This window comes from Camelus ferus, chromosome 7 (genome assembly GCF_009834535.1).
Source record: "Camelus ferus isolate YT-003-E chromosome 7, BCGSAC_Cfer_1.0, whole genome shotgun sequence".
In the NCBI taxonomy this organism is placed as follows: domain Eukaryota; kingdom Metazoa; phylum Chordata; class Mammalia; order Artiodactyla; family Camelidae; genus Camelus; species Camelus ferus.
The window spans coordinates 63,807,407-63,829,896 of record NC_045702.1 but is presented as its reverse complement, the minus strand read 5'-3'; the positions used below and the strand labels follow the sequence as shown (position 1 = coordinate 63,829,896).

Sequence of the window (22,490 nt, the reverse complement as noted above, 5' to 3'; positions counted from 1 at the left end):
GACGTAGAAAACAATTTTTTGGTTCCTGGGGGACAGAGAGTAGGAAGGGATAAATTTGAGTGTTTGAGATTTGCAAAGGTTAACACTATATATAAACATAGATTAAAAAATAAATTTCTTTTGTATAGCACAGGAAACTATGTTCAATATCTTGTAATAACCTTTAATGACAAAGAATATGAAAACGATTATATGTGTATATATATACACACACACACACACACATATATATGCATAACTGGTACATTATACTGTACACCAGAAATTGACACATCATAACTGATTATACTTCAGTTAAAAAAAAAAAAGGAAAAAACTTCTTCCAGACATTTTCTATGCTTATAGGTCTTCCACCAGTTTTATACTAATAGGACATATCTTGTTTTTCTTCCTGACAATGTATCTTGAGGGTGTTTCATATCAGTCCATATATAGATACAGCTTATTCGGTTCATAGAGTGCATGCTATTCATTGTATAGTTGCACCACAATCTATTTACCGATTTAAAAAATTGGTGAACATTTAGATCATTTATAGGATTTTGTCCTTACAGAAGAGAATGGATCATTTTGTTCACAGCTCGAAGTGCTGTGTCATGTGGGCTATGGGCAGTTAAAATTTTAATATATATTGCCCAAATTGCCTTTCAAAGAGAATGCACTGATTCACACCCCCACCCACATTGTCTGTTTCTCCACCCTTTGCCCTGATGTGTTTTCTGAAACGCAGATTTTCCCAATCTGGCACATGAAAATTAATGCTTTACTAGTTTCTTTAAATTTGCATTACTTTATTAGTTAGGCTGTACATCTTTTCTTTTTAAGTTTATGATCCATTTTTAAAAATTTTAATTTTTTTATTGAAGTATAGTTGATTAACGATGTTTCAGGTATATAGCAAAATGATTCAGTTATACATATATATTTGGAAAAATATATATTCTTTTTTCAGATTCTTTTCCACTATAGGTTATTATAAGATCATGAATATAGTTCCCTGTGCTATGCAGTTGGTCCTTGTTGTTTGTCTATTTTATATATAGTAGTGTGTGTCTGTTAATCCCAAATTCCATGTTTATTCCTCCTCTCCCCGCCTTTCTCTTTTGGTAACAGTTAGATTGTTTTCTATGTTTGTGAGTTATGAGCCATTTTAATTCTTTTTTTTTTCCCCTGTGAACTCCAGGCTACTTTCAGTACTTAGTTATACCTGATGAGAATTACTGCACAGTTTTGAAGGGGATACCCAGAGACTTGTGTCTTAGAACCTTCTTAGTGTGATTATAAACCTTGTAGGTCATCATCCAGTTGGTGTAAGAAGTACTTTATAACATTTGATCGTCTGCTTGAATGCTTCCAGTATTAAAGAGGCTTAAAACCTCATGGGCATCTAATTCCTCTGTTGGCTTAGTTGACAGAAAATTCAAGATATGTTAAAAGAGTAGTAGGCTAGAGAGGGTGGGAGCAACTGGACTCTTTAAATAAACCACATTAATGAAGCTAAAGATTCTTTCAGGGCCAATCAGGGGACCAGGAGCAGTGCATGTGAAGTGAACCTTGTCCGTTGACTAAGGAATGAGAGAATATATGAGAGCCCGGGGAGGGCTTTTTGAGGGTATGCTAGTTATCTGTTGCTTCGTAATAAGTTATAAAACTTAATGCCTTAAAACAACAATAAACATCTATTACCTCACAGAGCCACAGGAGGTTGGTCAGGAATTTGGGAGCAGCCTTGCTGGGTGGTCCTGGCTCTGGGTGTCTCAGAGGTTGTAGTTGAGATGTTGGAGCTGTCATCATCTGAAGGCTCGACTGGGCCTGGGGTATGTTTACCCCATGGCTCACCACCACAGCTGTTGGCAGAAGGCCTTAGTTGCCATATAAATACCTCTGTGGAGGTGCAGAGAATGTCCTCACATTCTGATGGCTAGCTTCTCCCAGAGTGAATAATTGGAGAGAAAGCAAGATGAAAGCTACAGTATCTTTTCTGACTCAGAAGTCATGCATGGTCTCTTTTGCAGTTTCCTTGTGGTTACACAGGTCAGCCATATTCAGTATGGGAGAGGACTACACATGAGTGTGGGTTCTGGAAGGCAGGGATCACAGGGGGCTTTCTTGGAGAATGACCCCTCACCTTCTGACCCCTAAACTCAGATCTCTCTTAACAAAATGCAAAACAAAATGCATGCATTGTTCTCAGGGCCCCCAAATCTTATCCCAGTACAGAGGCCAACTCTTTGTGTAGAATTAGGAGTTACTCAAACAGATTTTGGAAGTGCTAGGAGTCTATTAAGAACTTTCTTTTGTTGGAAGACAGTTATATTTGGCTAGTGTTCTGATTATAACTATTTCTTTATACTTTCTCCTATGAAATTTCTGGCCCAAATGAATAGGAAATAGATTTATAATCTTGACAGAGGAAAGGAATTTTACTGAAATATTCCAACTTGTTTTTAGTTAGAAAAGCTTCATGACATTCAGTAGTTTTCCAAAAATCAGGGTGAGGTTCCTGGAAAACCAATATTGGAGATTTTTCAGTCAAGGAACTTGAAACCTAATAGGCAAAATGTGGATATCAGACTGTGCTGGCTATTTCTTTGTGGTTTCAGCTTCAAGCCCACCATTTTCTATGTTGTTTTGTGAGGCTGGGGCTGGAACTCCGCAAAATCCATTTCCCAGATTCCCTTGCCAGCTGGCTTCCTGTTGGTTTCTGGCAGTAGGAGAGGTTGGTGGGAGATTGAAATGTACGAGAAAGGGAGAGCAAGGACTTTGCTGTTTTCAGCTCCTGTCAGCGTTTCTCCTGTGGCCAGCTCTAGTCTGGAGTTTCCTTAGGAATTCTTGGCATCAACTTTACTATGGCCCCAACAAGGTCCAAGTGTCAATTATACTGTGTGCTTCCTGTTCCCGCCACCTTGCTTTGAGTCCTATTACCAGTTCCTCCTGGGTGCACCTGGTTCAGGTAACCCCACATCTTCCCTTTTGTTTCTTCAGCCCTAAGGTTGTGGCTGCTTCTAGCAGTGACTAATATCAAGGTTATCTCTGTGTCTTCTTTTTTCTTTTTCAGTGCTTCAATACCTATGTATTCAATTTCTTGTATTAAATGTCTGCCATTTAAAATACCTGATGTTTTGGCATTCCAACTGACTAAAAGAGTCACTGAGGTTTCTAGATACGTCATTCCTCACAATTGTTGTGACCTGTTTGTGGTTGTTTTCCTTCTTGTAGAGTCATAGCTGGAGGCCACTTTTTCTTCATCTGGTTCTTTGTCCACATGTTTAGTGTTTTTCTGGTGGTTTATTGAGGTTGACTTCATTTTGTGGATCTGGCTTATGAGGCATTCTACTTCCTTGTCTCCGTAATGGTCTTACCATTGCAGGTTACCTGAGATGCCTGAGTCATTTCATTTAATCTATTTAAACCCAGTACTTCCCAGTACAAAGGGATATCCACTGAATATCCTTGCCTCTACCAGATCCTGCCTGAGCACCTGCTGTTTGAGCCTTTTCTACACACCTCTTAGTGGCCTCCATCCTCATAGACACTGACCACCAGTGGGAACTGCGGGACCTGAGCTTATCTCCCCTCATCTGCCTTTATTTTTCCCAAGACTTTCACTCCTACTCTGCCATCTGCTTTAATTTTCCTTTTCTCTTCCCACCTCCAGTTCCCTCATTTTCCTATTATCCCCAATTGGAATAATTCAGAGTTTGTATATATTAAAATTTGAAGCACTTGCTAAAAAGGTATATCAATTTATGAATCAAGTGAGCACTTTATAGACCAGAGGAAACAGCTAGTGATTTCGTTAGTGACACTTCTGTTCTACAGATTAATAAATTAATTAAGCCTTTCGACTTTTATTGGAGGGGTTCTGTGGTGTTTTTCTTCAGTAAATATTTATCTTGTTGCCCTGTTTACCCAGCAGTCTATCAGGTAGGTGCATCGGGGGATAGCAGGGCAGTAAAACGACCCAGCTCTTGCCTGTCTTGAAAGATGATACTGTGTACCTGGGGAAAGAGAAACACATACATTAAACAGCTAAGGGACCTAAATAAGTGTAAGATGATGTGATAGAAACTACTTAAGTGTGTGCTGTGGGGCATATAATAACAGTGCTTCCTGTACACAGCCACCAGGCATTTTATGTTTTCTCATTTAATCCTTAAAATTCTCAAGCAGTTCCTCTAGTTAGTCCTGTATTGCAAGTGGCGAATCTGAGGCTTAGAGGTTAAATCACATGACCGTGGATGAAGATCCTTATCTCCAAAGTGACAGAAGTTAGGATTTGAACCCTAGGTTGGTCTGAGTCTAAAGACTCTTAACAGGTAGAAGCAGAGGTTGGGTGCACTTGGATCATACTTGTATGCATGTGTGTGTTGTTTTTTTTTTAGCTTAAAAAATATTTCAGCTTTTTTTCCTCTTATTTTTTATCATTTCATTTATTTTTATTTTTGGGGAGGAGGTAATTATGTTTATTTGTTTATTTATTTTTAATGGAGGTACTGGGGATTGAACCCAGGACCTTGTGCATGCTAAGCATGCACTCTACCACTGAACTAACCCTCCTTCCCTTATGCATGTGTGTTTTGAAATGTACTGGATATTTCAGTTTACTCCCTTGGATCTTGCCTCTGTCCTCTCCAGCCTGCTCTGGACCCTGGGTGGCTGACCTGTGTGGATCACAGGAGTGAACACCCCTGCCCTTCTGCTTCCAGATTCAGCCAATGGCAAGATATCAGGAAATCTGAGGGCAGGTCGAGAGTGATGTTGGGTGTTTTATTCCTACAGCTCTTCTCTCCTGGGTCCTGGCCTGTTGGCTCCTTACCTCTCCCTCCGTCCCCTGCTTCCTGCCTTGCTCGTGTGTGTGTGTGTGTGTGTGTGTGTGTGTGTGTGTGTGTGTGTGTGTGTGTGTGTGTGTGTGTGTGTGTGTGTGTGTGTGTGTGTGTGTGTGTGTGTGTGTCTAAATTCCAGGAATGACTCTCACCCCAGACCCTTCCAGCTCAGAGTGGGTAACGTAGCACTAACCCTGTGCCAACTTTAAAAGCTGTCTCTCGATCAAACTCAGTTTGAATGTTTAAGCCCAGTTTGAGTGTATCATGGATTTCCTGTAAAACTGTCATGGACAAATACTTTTAAGGCACTCCTTCCTTTCTCCCTGCCTTCCCAAGTCTGTCATTTCTCAGCATGTTCGGCATCGAGGACAAGAAATGGCTAGGACATGGCCCTTGCCCTCAGAGAACTTATAGTATAGGTTAAAATTTGATTAATAGTAATGAAAACTTGTAATGGATTTAGGAAGCAGAGTGACTGAAGAGACAATCTAGCACATGAAATTAGTTGATTATTCAATGTGAAATGTGGCCAGCAACTCACAAACTGGTTGCTTATTCTTTCTACCTGTGTGTTGGCTGTGTCCCCTGCCCAGAATTTTGAAAAACTCATCTTTATTTAATTTAATAAGATGACATCAAGGAGGATATAAAATCTTTTTTAAAAAGTAACTAGTATCTTGAAATAATCTGTAATGGAAAAGAGTCTGAAAAAGAATATATACAGATATGTACAACTGAATCACTTTGCTGTACACTCGAAACTAACACCACATTGTAAGTCAGCTATACTTAAATTGAAAAAGGTAACCAGAAGTGTGGTTTTTAGGACTCATCATGTTCACTAAAAAGCTAATTTCACCATAAGAGTTGTCAATCAAATAGAATTCTGTATCTGGGTCCCTGAATTTAAGGTGCATGTGAAATTTGGGAAGGTCTATCAGGCTTTTTTTTTTTTTTTTTTAATTAATAGACTTTTTTTTTTAAACAACTTCAAATTTACAGAAAATAGTTCTCCTGTTACCTCTCTCCACTCCTCCCCTCTGGCAATTTCCTCTATTAGTAATATCTTGCTTCATTTATTTATTTACGTTTATTACAATTGATGACCCAATGTTAATTCATTATTATTAACTAAAGTCCAGACTTTACATTAGGGTTCACTCTTGATGTTACACATTCTATGGGTTTTGACAAATGTAGAATGACATGTATTCACCATTATGTTATCATACAGAACAGTTTCACTGCCCTAAAAATTCTCTGTGCACCACCTATTCATCCCTTCTCCCCTTCCTCTGAACCCCTGGCAACCACTGATCTTTTTACTGTCTCCATAGGTTTGCTTTTTCCAGAATGTCATGTAGTTGGAACTTCTACAGCATGTAGCCTTTCTAGATCAGTTTCTTTCACTTACCAATATGCATTAAAGTTTTTCCATGTCTTTTTGTGGCTTGATAGCTCATTTTTTAAAATCGCTGAATGATATTCTGTTGTCTGGATGTACCACAGTTTGTTTAACTATTTAGCTATTGAAGGACATGTTGGCTGCTTCCAAATTTTGGTAACTATGAATAAAGCTGTTATAAACATGTGTGTGTAGGTTTTTGTGTGGACTAGTGTCCCAGGATTTAAGATGTAAATAGAGTTTCGGAAGGTCTGTCAGGTTTTTAATTTATTTTAATAGCCAGGAGGAGTGTAATGTTTCCTTTGCCAATGTTCAGCTCTCACTGTCTTATAATGGCTTGGCTGATCGGGCAAGCACTAAGGAAAAGACATAACATCAAAAGATAACACAGGAAAAGAAAGTATATTACCTATTCTCAGTTGCCAAGTTCAGACTCTAATCCTGAAAAGGGATTTCTTTGAACTAGTCAGAGCCAAGGGCAGATACTGGCTTCTTTGCCAGACACACTGAGGCTTAATTAATCACATAATTAATCACATACTTATGCATGACCTGAGAATTAGAGGTGAAATACAAACTGAGAATCTGACGTAATATATCAAGTATAAAATACTTATCTGTTTTATAATTTTATATGAGTAATTTACCCGATGACTTTTATTTCAAATTGAGAAAAGTAAACACATTACAAATGCATATCTGATATATGAACACATCTTCGGGGTGTTAATGTGGCTCTCTCTCTTGCTTTTGAGTAAGCAAAGAACCATTCTTTTGAGGCTTCCTGTGGCCACCAGTGATTCTGCCAAAGAGTCTGACATCCTGGGGCTTTGCCAGCCTTTCTTCAGAGACTTTGACTCATGCTGAAACACCCTTAAGAGTTTCTAGTGGCCTGTTTAAATCTTCTGGTTCAGGGTATGTAGGTGCTGAGCCAAAACGTATAAATTCCCATCTGCAATCACCTAACTCTGAGTGGTGTAACTTCAGGAAAATCACCTCAACTTTTTTGTGCTTTCGAGAGTACCAAGCTTCTCTCTGCTGCCTGGAGGTATTGTAAAGGTGGATCCCATGTTTTTAAAGCACTTTAAGCTCTCCAGGGGAAAATGCCTTGCAACTTCCAGGCATAATTACTGGGTGTATTCCAGCTGGAATAAGGCAAGCAAAGTGCACTCACTTTAAAGCCAAATGCTCAGCTTTCCATTTAGTTCCTTCAAGGGAGTACAATATTTTGAATGTGAGAGTATTTAAGTTGCAATGGGGGATATTTTAATTATTATTCAATATTCTGTCATAAATTTAGACTTTATCATTTTGTTATCTGAACCTAAAGATATTATATACAGTGGCCCAGAATCTATCTCAACCTAAATAAAAGTGGACAGGTGCTTTTTCTTGTTTCTGAAGGGCACTACCTGGCTAAGCTTCTTGATCTGGTTTTGCCTGTTTAATGGAGCCATTCCAGTCTGCAGATTCTCCATGTAGGTCAGAGCATCTGGTGTGGTAATTTAAAAGTGAAAGTTGTTGAGGAATGACTTTATAAATGCTTATAATTATTAATAAAAATAATAAAAAGAAGGTTTTGTACATCTATAAATCATACATATTTTTCGTTTCATAGAAAATGACTGGGAATTTGCTAGCCTTTCTGCAGACTTTCATTCATGCCCTTAGAGTTTCTAGTGGCCTGTTTAAATCCTCTAGTTCAGGGATACAGGGGCTGAGCCAGAATGTATACATTTCCATCTCAAATCTGAATGGGTTAACTTCAGGGAAATCACTTAAACGTTTTTTGTATTTGAGAGAGTACCAAGCCTTTCTCTGCTGCCTGGGGAAAGTATAAAAGTAGGTTAGCTCATGTTTTTATAGCACTTTTAAAAACTGTCCTATTAAAAAATACAACACAACATCTCACTGCTCTTGGAGATTTAGGCCCCCTTGTGTTGACATCAGCTGATAAAGAGTGAACTGGAAATAGTTGCATAGAAATACATATTTTAAAGTATTTTCTAAAATAATAACTTACGGGTGAGAAATTGGTGTCTCAAACATTTTGTTGATTTCGGAGATCACTGTTGCTCATTTACTAAATTCCTCCTCCTTCTCATTCGATAATAGAAGACTGTCACTCTTTTATACTTTGGAAGTACTTTTTTAACAGCCCAGATCATACAACTGTGATAAGGACTTTGGTTGAAGTTTGATTTATTTTTATTTCTTTTAGTCTGAAATATATTTTGCAAATATTTTCTGTGAGTATTTTTCAATTTAATTTTCCCATCCATCTTATTATTGTCTTGACAGAACTTCTGGTAGTTGATGCTGACCGTGTCTTAGGCTAGATGTGAAAGTTTAAAGCTGAATGTAAAGTTTACCATGTGATAGTTCATTAGGAGTATCTTCAGGTCTCTAGTGCAGTGTTGGAAAAAATGTTCTGCATCTACAGAAATTAATCTGATGTTTTTCTGGATCTGTGCTTTTTGTTACTGCTGTCGCTAGACTTTTGTGACTATTAAGCGTGTGAAAAATGGCTCCTGGAACTGAGGAAATGAATTTTTATTTTTAATTAATTTAAATTTAAATAAGCACACGTGGCTTGTGGCTACCGTATTGGACAGCGCAGCTCAAGTGAATCATTTGGTTGCTGAAGGCTCGTCTTTAATTTTATCTTAACATCCTGGCCTATTTAACAACAATAACAAAAATAAAAATTTATTGAGCATCTGTTTGCTTTGTGTAAGAGATGTCACTGGTTATTTAATTTTTATGGTGTATAACAACCCTGCGAGCTTCTGTTCTACCACGAGGAAGCAAGGCCCTGGGAGCATAAGTGACTCGGCAAAAGCCGTAGAGCTTTTCGTCCACCATGTTTGCTTTTTCTATTTTGGCATACTTCGAACTGTAGCATCAGTTACTGTGTAGAATGTCTCTCAATTTAGATTTGTCTGATGCTTTCTTATGATTAGATTGAAGTTTTATAATATATTCATTGCTGTAAAATGAAACCCTGTACCTAATGGCAGAAACTGCCCATCCTCCTTCCCCCCAGCCCCTTGCAAACAGGAATCTACTTCCTGTCTCTATAGATTTCCCTGTTCTGGAGATTTCATGTAAATGGAATCATGTACTGTATGCTCTCTGTGACTGGCTTCTTTCATTTACCGTGTTTTGAATGTTCATCCTTGTTTAAGTACGTATCAGGACTTTCTTCCTTTTTGTGGTTGAGTAATAATTCGTAATGTGGATATACCACATTTCGTTTATTCATTTATCCTTTGGTGGAGATTTTGGTTGTTAACCACTTTTTGGTTATTATTAATAATGCTGCTATGAACATTCATGTACAAGTTTTTGTGGGAACATACAGTTTTATTTTGCTTGGGTCAAATACTCTATACCCTAGAGCAGAATTCCTGGATCGTATGGTAACTGTGTTAGCATTTCTGAGGCAGGGAAATTTCTTTTTGTTAAATGTGATTGGTTCTTCATTGTCTCTTGTGGTTTCTGTCCACTAGTGAATTAGGGATACAGTGGCATATAGACTGAAGATGATAATAATAATGTATCTGGTACTCTTCTTTATTGCCAGCTGAAACATTTTTTAAAATAGCAAAACTTATTTTCAGATTTCTGCACATACATTTGAAATTAAAAAAAAATGCATACGTCTTCCTTCTTATGTCTTTCTTCATGTTTGAGAAAAAAAGTGTGTGTGTGTATATATATATCTCTCTATATATAGAGAGATATATATATGTATTTATGTAAGTTGTAGTCCCAGTATAATGTGGACCACTGGATTCTACAGATCATTGGAAGAATATCCATTGAAATAAGAGTCTGCACTTTTGAGTGTTAATGATAGTTGGGGGGAGGATTTATGAACCCAAAGCAGGACAATAATCTCTGTTGGTTTATGGCATTTTTCTCGGCCTTATTATGTTCAGACCCTAGAGGGCTGGACTCCATGCCTCCCTGCTGATCTGTCTGCAAGAAACAGCAGAATTTTAAAGCAATATAGCTTTTTTTGGTTCAATAAGTAGACATTCTTGCTGAGATGACAAAAGTCTGAAACTACTTTTTAAAAATACACGTAGTTTAACTCTGTGAACGTAGCCAGAAATAATCTTATTAAAACAAGGTTATGATGTACTTTGGCCTGCAAGAATAGTCTTCTGAATTACAGTATAGTTGATTTAAAAAGGGAAAAAAAAGTTCTGGTATAAGAATCTCCACACTTGTGAGATTGCTTTGATTTCCCCTGTTTTACCCAAATATTCTCTATTGTGTGTGTTCTATACCAGGCGCTGAAGAGACCATAAAAGTATATATGTTGTTCTTGTCTTCAAGAAGCCTACACAAATAATAATATAAAGCAGAAATGCAGAAAAGGCTTCAAGAAGGATACAAAGGACCATGAGAAAGTTTCAGTAGTTCAGAAAGAGCTCAGCAGTCTAGGGTCCTTGGAGGGGATGGAATCCTGGAACTGGGGACTGTGTGTGTAAATCTTTTGGATTGACTCTGTTTTTTCCCAAACATTTAATTTATTAAGAGCAGTTTTAGATTTACAATAAAATTGAGAGGAAGCTGCCGAGATTCCTCGTATCTTGCCCCATCCATACATCGCTTCCCTCATTATCAGCATCGCTCACCAGAATGGTACTTTTTTTTTTTTTAACCAGAATGAACCTTGAATTGACTCTTTACAGTAAAAGCACAACCGTATTAATTTGGATTCCATGAATTAGGGAATTTTTGTGAAATATTGGGTATGGATTGGGCTTTAGATAGGATTTTCCAAGAAATTAATAGCATCAATGACATAAAGTAAATGTTTGACCCATTTGGGAGAAGATAATGGATTAAAGTACTTCTGTAATGAATGACCCATGCATAAACATTCCAGCAACATTTACTGTGTAGAATATTGAGAAAGAAGAGTATGATAGCTAAGAGCATAGATGTTAACATCAGACTCCATGGGTTCATATGTGGTTGTACTATTTACTAGCTCTGTGGCTTCGACAAGTTACTTAATTTCTCTGAACCTCAGTTTCTTCTTCTGTAAGATGGGCATAACAGTTTTGCCATCCTCATAGCATTGCTGTGAGGATTGGATATACAATGCATAGATCCATGTTTCGTGCCCAGTAAGTGCTCCTTAAATGTTCACTATTATTAATGTGTTCCTAGCTCTGGACTGAGTGCAGTGGGGAGATACAGGAGAATTTCTGGTACAGACTAGCAGGTAAAAGAACATGTATTGACAAATAATATATATCCATCTAGTTTGCTATTTAAAAATTATAATCAATTCAATGGACTTTCAAAAGTCTAGTATGAATCTCTTCAGATAACCTAAAAGTAGAAAATTTTCTTATAACATGCCCTGTGGTTTAGACTTTTTCATAAATTCTGAATGACCTTCCCCTAGCTGGATTGATTTAGTGAAATTGGACTATTTGGCCCATTGGGGAAATGCACACTAACATTTACCCTCATGTCTCTGGTGAATGTACCAATTATGAGGAAATGCTCCTGTTTCTAGAATGTTGTTTTAGAGCCCAGCTGCAAAACAGTAGCTCCTGCGTCTACAGAAATGGAAACTGGCAAAATCATGGTGTGAAGCTACTGCATGAGGTGCCCTCAGCCATACCACTTGTCACCTAGAGATGGAACAGACACTGGGCATTGGGTCAGTTTCCCAGTAATTCTGAGGCCTTTCAAATGTGGAGACACAGGTAAATTGAATTCTGTGTCTGCTACAGAATTCCTGTGAAAACTTTTGAGAGGCCAAGACTTGCCTATTGAGGTGAAGTTACTCAAGGTGAAATTAAAAACCAATATATTTTGCAGAATTTCTGTTGGCTACTGCTTTTTTTTTTTTTAAGGTTTGTTGCAATTTTAGAAGTGCACTAAGTGGGACCAGGGTAGTACACAGCTCCAGGAGACATTGCACCCCCGGAATTGTGCAGTACCCAGCCTGCACAGCTGCTCCCGAAGGTCCTCATGCTGAATATGGCTCTTAGGTTTATCCTTAGAACCTGTTGTTACAAGTTCTTTGGAATGTGTGCTGGTCTTAGGGATGAAATTGGGCCTTTAACTGGGCAAGTTCTTGAACCCCAAATACTCCGATAACCCCGTGCTTAACCAAATGCCTTCCATGTCTGGTGGCATTGACCCAAGCTCTCCAGGTTATCGTGGCATGCCTTGTCTCTGTAAGTCATCTGGTGACTGGTGTGCTGGGGCTGGGACTTCATTAAGCATTCTTCACTTTTAAGCCCTCTGTTGCTGGGATTGAGCCTTCTGTTGTCACTTGGAGGTCTGGGAGGTTCTAAATGCACTAATGGCTGTGAGTGAGAGGCTGCTGTCTCTTGTACAGCAGGGCCAGCCTTGCTTCCAGCTGTTCCAGGCAGGGTCTCGAGCAACTGCAGCAGCTGCCATACGAGTCTGCGTGGCACTCTCCTGCATTACCAAAGGATTAAATACGCTGTTTGCTAGAGCTGCGTCTGGCAAGGGCCTTAGAACACTTCCAGGAAAGAAAAACAAAATTGTATTTCAATAAAGGAGTTAGAAATGTTGGCACTTACCTCCATGAGATCACTTCACTTGGGACAGAAAGTTGGTATTCTCTTTATTTTAACCACTTTTGTAGATACTTTGATGAATATTTTAAGCTTGTGATTCTAAATCACTCTTAAGTGTATTAAAAAAATAACTCTATTACCTTTGGGGTTATTGAAACTAAGATGATACATTTTGCTCATATAGGGCATTATAAATTTATGCTTACTCATCAGTGACTTAGATCATTCCCAGATTCCTTCCTTCCTTCCTTCTTTTCTTTCTTTTTTTCTTTTCTTTTCTTTCTTTCTTGGCAATTAGGAGTGTATAAAGTAGGTCTGGTTGATTTAAACCATGGACAAGTTTAGAACTGGAAGAAATTCTGGTATCATTGATCACAAGCCCTCATTTTACAGGTGTCAAAGCTGAGACCCTGAGAAGCTAAATAACTTGTGCAAAGTGACAGAATTGATGTGAGGTAGAATCTGAGCCACCATCCAGGCCATGGTGTGCCAGGGAGAGACAAGTGCTGCTCAGTTCTCTCCCAGGTCAGGTGCCCTTGAAGAAGCCAGACATCTGCCTGAGGTTATTTAAAGAACCCCTCTATGCAGTTAGAGTGATTCTCATTTGAACACTTTCTGGAATGGTGTGAGATAATGCTTGTAGAATCCCAAACCCACTTACTAAAAGAGTGACCTCTGACAGTTAGTCATCCTCTGTGTGTTTCAGTTTTGTAATCTGAAAAATCATATTCACTTTCTCATACAAATGCAAGGATGCTATGTGCCAATACTTGTAAACTACTTACTCCAGTATCTGGCATAGAGTAGGTTCTATGCAACCATGAGCTGATAGGATTATATGCTGAAAGTTTCCTTTTAATTTTTTAAAACCCATGTATAAGAGAGGAAGTATCCATAGAGAGGCTTAAACAGTCATTTTGAGGCTTTGTTTATATTAAGAGGTTGAAGAGGGGACTTTGGCATCAGATAATCATAGATTTGAATCTGGGCTCCTCGACTTTCTAGCTGTGCAGACTGATTCATCTCATGCCACGTGATCTGTTTGCTCATCTACTAAGTGGATATGTACTCATGGGGCTGTGAAGGTTAGAGGAGGTAGATGTGAAACCCGCTTCAGCACACAGATGGGAGGTGCTTTTTGTTCCCTTTTCTTTGAGTGGAATGTCTACACACACACACAGATGCACACACACACACAAACACACAGTTCTGCTTCCTCTATGAAGCTCCCTTACCCCCATTACTCTGCAACTTCCATAAATCTCTCTCCATATAAACTATAACACACCTGCAGTGCTTTCTTTCACTTCATGTGTATTGTCTTGAATTATTTAAAAGTTTGTCCTGTATTTGCTTTCTCTCTCTGAGAAAGAGCCTTAAGACTTGTACTTAATTTGGATCACTCTCTCCTCAGCACCAAGTGTGTAATAGGTGCTCAAAAAGGAACTATTGACATTGATGGAACAACTCATTGAAGTAACCAAGGAGTGGGTCTTCTCCTGCCAGCGTATTCAGAATCTGCCCCCTTCAACTTCCTTTTCTCAGTCCCTTTTTTTCACGTCAGTACCTCTGTATTAGTGCTTTCTGCTTTTGATTTCTGAGAAGCCAATATTCTTTGTCTCTGTTATTCTAGCACAAGAAACTAGAGATAGTCATTGACTTGTTACTCGCAGTTTCTGCTTAAGATTTTTTGGTCATACTCTTCTGTTCAGAATGCCTCTCTCAAAATTCATTGCAACCTTTAGTCACTTTTAATAAAACAAAAACAATTTCCAACATTTTCATGGTTCAAGAGCTCCTTAGTAGTGCTTACATTTTATAGTACCTTTCTCTGCAGAATAGAGGTTGCTTTCTAAAAAATGCTGAGTTTTTACAGTTATAGAGGCTGAAGCCAGTGGAAAGTAGTTACATTCTCAATCTGGAGGGTTTTAGTATTTTCTAATTTTTTGGTAACAAATTTTTACATTTTACTTCTCACATTTTGCTTGATAATTTTCTAAATGCATTTTATCTGGATGTTGCTTAAAATTATGTTGTTAATTATATTTAAGGAGCATTCATTCATTCAATATTTATTATGCATTTTATGGTAGGTGCTCTGCTAGATTCTGGGAATATAATAGCAAATGACACAAACTTGGTTTTAGCCCTTGAGGAGTTTACAGTGTAGTAGAAAATAGGAAAAAAAATAGTTTTCACATAAAGTAATGGGTAAGGGAGGGTTAAAGTCAGCAGAAGTTGCTAAATTGTACTAGTACTGAAACTAATGAATATTTAAAAAAATGTTCAAGATGTGATGAACTGTGAAAATAGGACAAGGTGAATATTTTCCCCCATGATTGTTTATTTTGAAAGGACTATAATTATTTCTCTAAACTTTATGTGACACAGAACTCAAAGGATCTTAGACATTATCCCGGGACCATCTGACATCTGCAACAAATTTAACCCCTTGGAGCAGAGTGTTTGAGCTTTAGTGTGAAACAAATCAGGGGAAAGGAAAAAGTGTCTTTATTTAAAACATAAGACCACAAGGAGAGAGCAGGTGACTATGCGGTTCTGTTTCCATCAGAAAATGGACAACCCCACATTTAGATGAAATTTTGTATGCCTTTACTCTGTGCTAGATTTATCTGATAATTATAATGCTGAGTTGTCACAGTCACCTTCCTGAAGGCAAAAAAGTATGAACAAATAATCTCTCCAAGTCCCCCTTGTTTCTTCACAGCTTGATTCTATTATGAAGGCTATAGACACACCCAGTGTAAAATGTTTTCTTTTGTCTTTTTGAATGAGGTAAGGAGGATTGACTATTAAAACTGAAGTAGCTAAAGAAAGAGCCAGCAGAACTTAATACATTTGATAAAAGTTTATCAACCATAAATGATTTATGGCTTTTATCTTTCATTAGCTATTACCTACATGGTTCAGATTGATAACCTATGGCAAGATCATAGTAATACGGTTTCTGCTCTGTGCTTGAGCGAAGTTGTAAAGATCTGAAGATTAAAGCTAGTTGAAGGAACTCTGCTCTTAGTGAGAAATTTCTGGAAAACCTCAGTTGGTGATCAGTTTAGCTCTGTCTTGGAATCCTAAAGTTTTTTTCTTGAAGAGAAAGAATCTGAAGTCACAGTTTACTTAGGCAAAGTCAGGATTCAACTGCAGTGATTACTTACTGCGTTTTATGTAATTATATCCACCAGATGCCTGGAAAATCTATTTGCTTATTCTGTTTAATTGGAGGGTATTGCATTTATTGTTAATTTTCCTATGTTATGTATTTAATTTGATAAACTGCTGAATTTTTTTTGAATGACATTTAGGTCAGTATAAACCTATTTAATAAAAATAAAATCAGGCAGCACAATCGACACTGCATGAATGTGAATGTGCAAAGTGCAGGGCGGGTGGGGTGCTTGGTGGATTTGGAAGGCTCTTCTAGGGGGGTGGTACTGTTATTATTTCTAGCTAATTGTATGCTGCAAAAACCAAAGCTCAGTATTATCAGGTCTATTAAAGTATCAAGGAACTCTAGAAATCCAGACTTTATGTTAAATCACTAGATCTTTAAATGCTCTTAACTATTTTTTTTTTTTTAAAGAGCATGTTGGATGATGGACAAACCAGTTAAAAAGCAAATCCCCTGTCACACAGTAAGGGGACAGTTTTTAACCTCAGCTGCAGTCAGGGTTGGTAATTGAAAGTGCAGCACAGGAAATGACTGTAGAGTAGCTTTTAAGTAACGAGGGGAAATTCTTTCAAGTGGCAGCACATCCTGGAAGCTTTTTCCTCTTTCTAGAAATCCAAGCATCAGAGGAAAAAAAAAAAAGAGATTCTGGAGAGAATTTTCCATGTGTGTGGTACAGGAGAATCACACATTTAAAAATTTCTGCATTTGCAGCCAATAGTAGAAAGAGTTGGAATAGTAGTGGAATTGATGACTGAATTATGCCTAGGCTGAAGTTTGAATAATTACCAATGTGGACTGGGAAATTTCTTCATTTGGCAGATCAGTTTTAATATAGACTATGTGACTTGTCCCTCGCAAATCATCATACTTAAAGGCAAATGTATCTCTATTTGGGGACAACAAAAAGAATTGCAGATTTGACCACATCACTGCACTGTTTAGTCCTTCAGTGGCTTTCCACTGCTCACATGTTAAACTCAGTAGCCCAGCAAAGTCCTTCCCTGCCTGGCCCTTGCCTGTGCCTTCTACCTCATCTTCTGCCAGCCCTTCCTGCCCTCTTGTTCTCCTGTTGCCCAGTAAAAGGGGCTACTCTCAGTTCCTAAATGCTTCTTGGATCCCTTTGCTTTTGCACCCCTTTACCTGTTATTCCCTTTGCCTTGAATACAACATTGCCCGGTTAGCTTCTCTGGTTTCCAGACTCAGCTCAAGTATCTTTTCTTAAACAAAACCTTTTCTTATCTGTAAACCAGTGTATCATAAACTCTGGTTCAAGGTGGATCGTTAAAAAAACCCCTAAATTATATTTATATCAGGCTCTAGAAGTGGTTCTGATTCTCTGCTAGGGTTGCAAGAGAACTATTGAGCTTAATAGACGTGCTGTATAAACGAGTGGATTTACATGAGTTTCCCAAATTAGGCGTATTACAGCTCCTGTAGGATGACTCACAGTGCATGGGCCCATATTAACAACTCAGAATTAGTGTAGCAAATACATTAGCTTTGTTTGACTCTGTGTTTCTCTAACTTGTTTGACAGTGGAACACTTTTGTTTGAGAACATCTGTTAAAGTCTTGAGGAATATCTGGTGTGGGAACATAGTTTGGGGAAAATATTGCCTTAAAATATGGTTTTGGTTAATAAGAGGAAGTATCTTAGGACAGAATGTCTTCAAAGTAATGGAAACACCAGACAGATTTTGTCCATTTCTTTGAAGGGGCTTCACAACTTGGCTTCAGTATTTCAATATTTACATCATTACTAGTGAAAACCCTTTATAGCTCTGGCTTGCTGAACTGCCATGTAGTCCAACCATAATAAATGCAAATTTGTATCATCTCTTTTAGTAATTTTTTATTTGAAAAACTTCAAACACATACAGAAGTAGAGCGGAGGGTATGTTGACCCCACATAAACTTATTACCCAGATTCAACAGTTATTAAGATTTTGCAACATTTAAAAAATCATCTATCTTTTATTTATTTATTTTTTTGCTGAACTGTTCCAAAGCACATCCAAGACATCATATCATTTCACTCTTACACTCTTCGGTGTGCATCTTCACAAAAGGGAACATGGCCTTATATTACTGCAATAATATTGTTGCACTTATCAATATTATGATAATTTCTTGATAATGTCTAATACCCAGTCCATATTCAAACTTTGAAAAATATTGAGTTGTAATTCACGTAACATAAAATTCACTCCTTTAATGTACAATTCAGTGGTCTGTAGGATAGTCAAAAAGCTTTGCAACCATCACCAGTATCTAATTCTAGCACATTTTTATCACCCCCAAAAGACACCCATACTTATTAACAGTCATTCCCATTTTTTTCCTGCCCCAACTCATCTAACTCCTGCCTCTAGATTTTGCCTCTTCTGGGAACTATGTGGTCTTTTGTGACTGGCTTCTTTCATTTAGCTTAATGTTTTCAAAGTTCATTCACATTGTAACATGTTTTGGTACTTTATTCCTTTTCATGGCTGACTCATAGCCCATGGAATGGCTACATCACATTCTGTTTATCTGTTCAGCAGTTGGTGGGCATTTGGGATGTTTCCACTTTTTGATTATTATGAAACATGCTGTTATGAACATTCGTGTACAAGTTTTTGTGTTGACGTATGTTTATGTTTCTTTTGTGTATATGCCTAAAAGTGGAGTTGCTCTTAGGGTCATATGGAAATTCTGTATATAACTTTTTGAGGAACTTCCAAACTGTTTTCAAAATGACATTTTTGATACCATCATTTGAATACCAACATTTTACATTCCCATCAGCAACTTATGAGGGTTTCAGTTTCTCCACATCCTCACCAGTACCTGTTATTATCTATCTTTTAGATTTTAGCCATCTTAAAGGGTGTGAAGTAGTATCTCGTTGTTTTGGTTTGTATGTATTTCTCTAGTGACTAATGTTAAGCACCCTTTCATTTGGATTTTGGCCATTTGTATTTCTTTTATTCAAATCCTTGCCTAGCTTTTAAGGAGTTACTCGCTTTTTATTACTGAGTTGCAAGAGTTCTTTATATATTCTGAATACTACCAGATATATTAGTTGGAAGTATTTTATACCATTCTTTGGGTTTTCCTTTTCACTTTTTTGATAGTGTCCTTTGAAGTGCCAAAATTTCAAATTTCGATCAAGTCCATTTTACCTGTTTTTTCTTTTGTTGCTTGTGGTTTTGGTGTCATACCCAAGAAACCATTGTCTAATCCAAAGTAATGTAGATTTATGCCTATGTTTTTTTCTGAGAGGTTTATAGTTTTAGCTCTTATATTTAAGCCTTCAATACATTTCAAGTTAATTTTTGTATATAATGTAAGGAAGGGCCACACTCTTAGAAGTAGAATTTTCACTTCAGTTTTCAGGGTGACCAAGAAAGACAGCTGTTTTCCCTTTGCCTACAAGCACTTGGACACACCATCCCCCATTCCAAGTCCTCCGTCCTTAGCTAATCATGACATCGTTTATTAGAATCTATTTGTGTACTAGGAAGTGGTATAATCAGAGTCTTTATTACAAATGTGATTACATTTAATTAAACAAACAGCCAGGTTGTAATGGACATCTGCTGTTTTTGCCTTCCTTGCCTACCCTTTCTATTTTTCTGGACATGACGCTGGGTTTGTGGAAGTTCCCTTCCCACAGTCTCTGTCTATAGGCTGACCTTAAAACACATACAACACATATTCCTGCTCAAGGAGTGAGCAAATTGTGCTGGCTTGGACAATGAGGATTTTATCTAGAGCCATGATTGGTTCAGGGATGGACACAGATCCAAAACATGAGAGAGGTACGTGGAATTAGTGGGAAAGAAAACTGGTACAGCCTGGAAATACTTAATTTGCTGCCTTATCACCGGAAAGGGGTGTCTGTCTGTTTATAAAACCAACATGAGGAAAGGTGAGCTGAGAGATGGAATCCACTGAACAGTGGAATCTCACTTTGCCCAAAGTTTAGACTACTTCTGGACCTTTCCGATACATGAGATAAACCTATATTCCTTTTTAAGTTCACAGCTGAAAGAGTTGTGGTTGTTACACAGACAGAATGCCAGAAGCTGAAGACCCAAGGTACGTAAGGTACTCTGTGCCTTCATGGACTTGACAACCTCAAAGGGAAACAGAGAGACAGAAATAAATCAATACATGACAAATACAAGAGTAGACATCTGGGTAAAATAGATGGACAGCACGAATATTGGTGGGGGGCTTAGGGAGCTGAAAAAAATCCTCAAAAAGATAATTCCTGATTTAGGGTTGAAAAATGAGTTTACATTCACAAAGTCTTTCTGTAAACAGCACAACTGATTTTTCCATGGCAGCCTGTGAGAGTCATTTCCATTATTTTGTCAAAGATGGACGTGTTGTTAGCCTCTACCAGTGGTGTGGCACTGCCCATCCAATGGGCCATAATGGCACTGTTCTAATAGCCAGGAAGAGAAGGTGAGAACTAACTGTAGCAGGTTGTTAGAAATTTCGTAATTTGGGAAGTGGCATTAAGGTTTTCAGAACCTTGTTTTATTTTATTTAATGATTTTTGAAATAAAGGCCCAGTGTAGTATTGTGCTTTATGACCAACCCTATTAGACTCAGAATTCTGTTCAGTTAAACTCACTCATTTCACAGAGAGAAAAAAAAAAATAGCCCATATAGGTTCTAGAATGTACCCAGAGTCACACAGGCATTATAATCGTGGTTTCCTTATTCTTGGTGCATTCTTCCTGCTGTTTCATGTGTTCCCCTATCGAGGCTTGTTTTGAGAAAGAACTGCTTTCTTACGAACCCTAGCTGGTGAGACTTGCAATAACACTCTTGAGGAAAAAAATAAAGAATTGGGGAGGATTTTATGTGGATGAGCCTTTTGTTTAGCAAATTGCCAGCTGGTTGTTTTCATCCTTCTGAGTTTGGTACTCAGGCTCCGCTGGAATGGCTGGATGGCTGCCACTTTTCATCCAGATGGTGCTCCTCGTGTCTGTTAAGTCAGGCGGGAAGTTGTGGTCCTCGTGCAGCTTCTCAGCACACCTATTTCCAGCATACTGAATTTGAGATCAAGCAATTATTAGGAGCGACACATTCTTTTTTTTTCTAACTCTCAGATTATGTTTTGATCTTTACTGAGCCGCCATCTTCTCCCCTCTGCAACTCCATAATAAGAAGGCGATACAGACTCACTGTAGCTTTGAATAAGATTATCAGAGGTAAGTATGAAAATACTAGGATGTAAGTAAACACAATAAAAGAAAATTAGACTTTTTTTTAAGCAAAATTGATGCTAATATTTGCTCCTGTCCAATGGCGGGCACTCAAAATCTTTAAATGGAATAGGCTCAGGAGAGGACATCTGTTTATGTGACAATCAGGATGACAGCTCTTGAAGTTGCATTTGACTAGCAAGCCCACAGTTTCTGATTTTGTGTGTTATTTGGGGTGGCTGAATAGGGAGCAGCTGATGGAGTCATGGGAGGAAGGCTAGTAACACTCCTCCCGCCCTCCCCTGCAGCGACTTTGGTATTTAACACCTCTGGTTATTTCTTCATATCTTTCCTGATGCTCAGTGGAATTGTTTCTAATGAATTTGCCACTATTGTGGTTATGAAGCTGGCCTAACAAATAAGAAATTCCTTTGGCACTTTACTAGTGCTGTGTGTAAAAACAAAAATTAAATCAAAATGACACACGCTTACTAAAAGTTTGCTGTCTAAAACGTAGGATAGTACAAAAAGACAATTGTGTTGAAGCTAGCTGCAAATTATTCTGTTCCCAGGAGCCATTTGCCAGAGCTTTGGGAATAGAATGGCCTCTCGGTTATCCTCATGCCAAAAGTAGTTTATTTGGGGGGATAAGTGAAGTGGGAGGGAAATAGAACTTTTGGAATCACTTGGACCTAGTGTGGGAAGGTGACTGGAAGAGGTGAAATCTAAGTAAAGCTGGGCGGGAAGAATATAGAAGAATACAGGCATGTAGAACATAGAGTATAAGGATGTAGAAAGGCATATATTCTTTTTTCCAGTAATAGCTTTATTGAGATAATAATTCACATACCATAAAATCACCCATTGAAAGTAAAGTATACAGTTCAGTGGTTTCTAGTACATTCACAGAGTTGTGCAACCACTACCCCAGTCAGTTTTAGAATGTTGCATCACCTCAAATAGAAACCTTGTATGCTTTATCTATCACCCCCTATTGCTCTCATCCTGCTCCGAACCCCTGGATCCCCCAGCCCTAAGCAACCACTGGTATACTTTCTGTCTGCATGGATTTTCCTACTCTGGACACATTTATATAAATGAAATCATACAATTACAATATATGGCCTTTGTTTCTGGCTTTTTTCACTTCACATAATGTTTACAAGATTCTTCCACGTTGCAGCATACATCAGTATTTCATTCCTTTTTATGGTCGAATAATATTTCATTGTATAGATACATCATACTTTGTTTATCCACTCATCAGTTGATGCACATTTGG

At 38.0% G+C, this 22,490-nt stretch overlaps 1 protein-coding gene and 1 long non-coding RNA gene across 7 annotated transcripts in view; both read left to right on the top strand.

The window, feature by feature from the left end:
- The window catches only part of CDK14 (cyclin dependent kinase 14), a 556,073-nt gene that overhangs the window by 112,183 nt on the left and 421,400 nt on the right, over positions 1 to 22,490 (top strand). The window lies entirely within an intron of this gene.
- LOC116664989 lies at positions 5,575 to 16,965 on the top strand. The gene is made up of 3 exons (XR_004321563.1): positions 5,575 to 6,088; positions 8,879 to 8,882; positions 16,956 to 16,965. It is a non-coding gene; the product is annotated as an uncharacterized LOC116664989 (long non-coding RNA).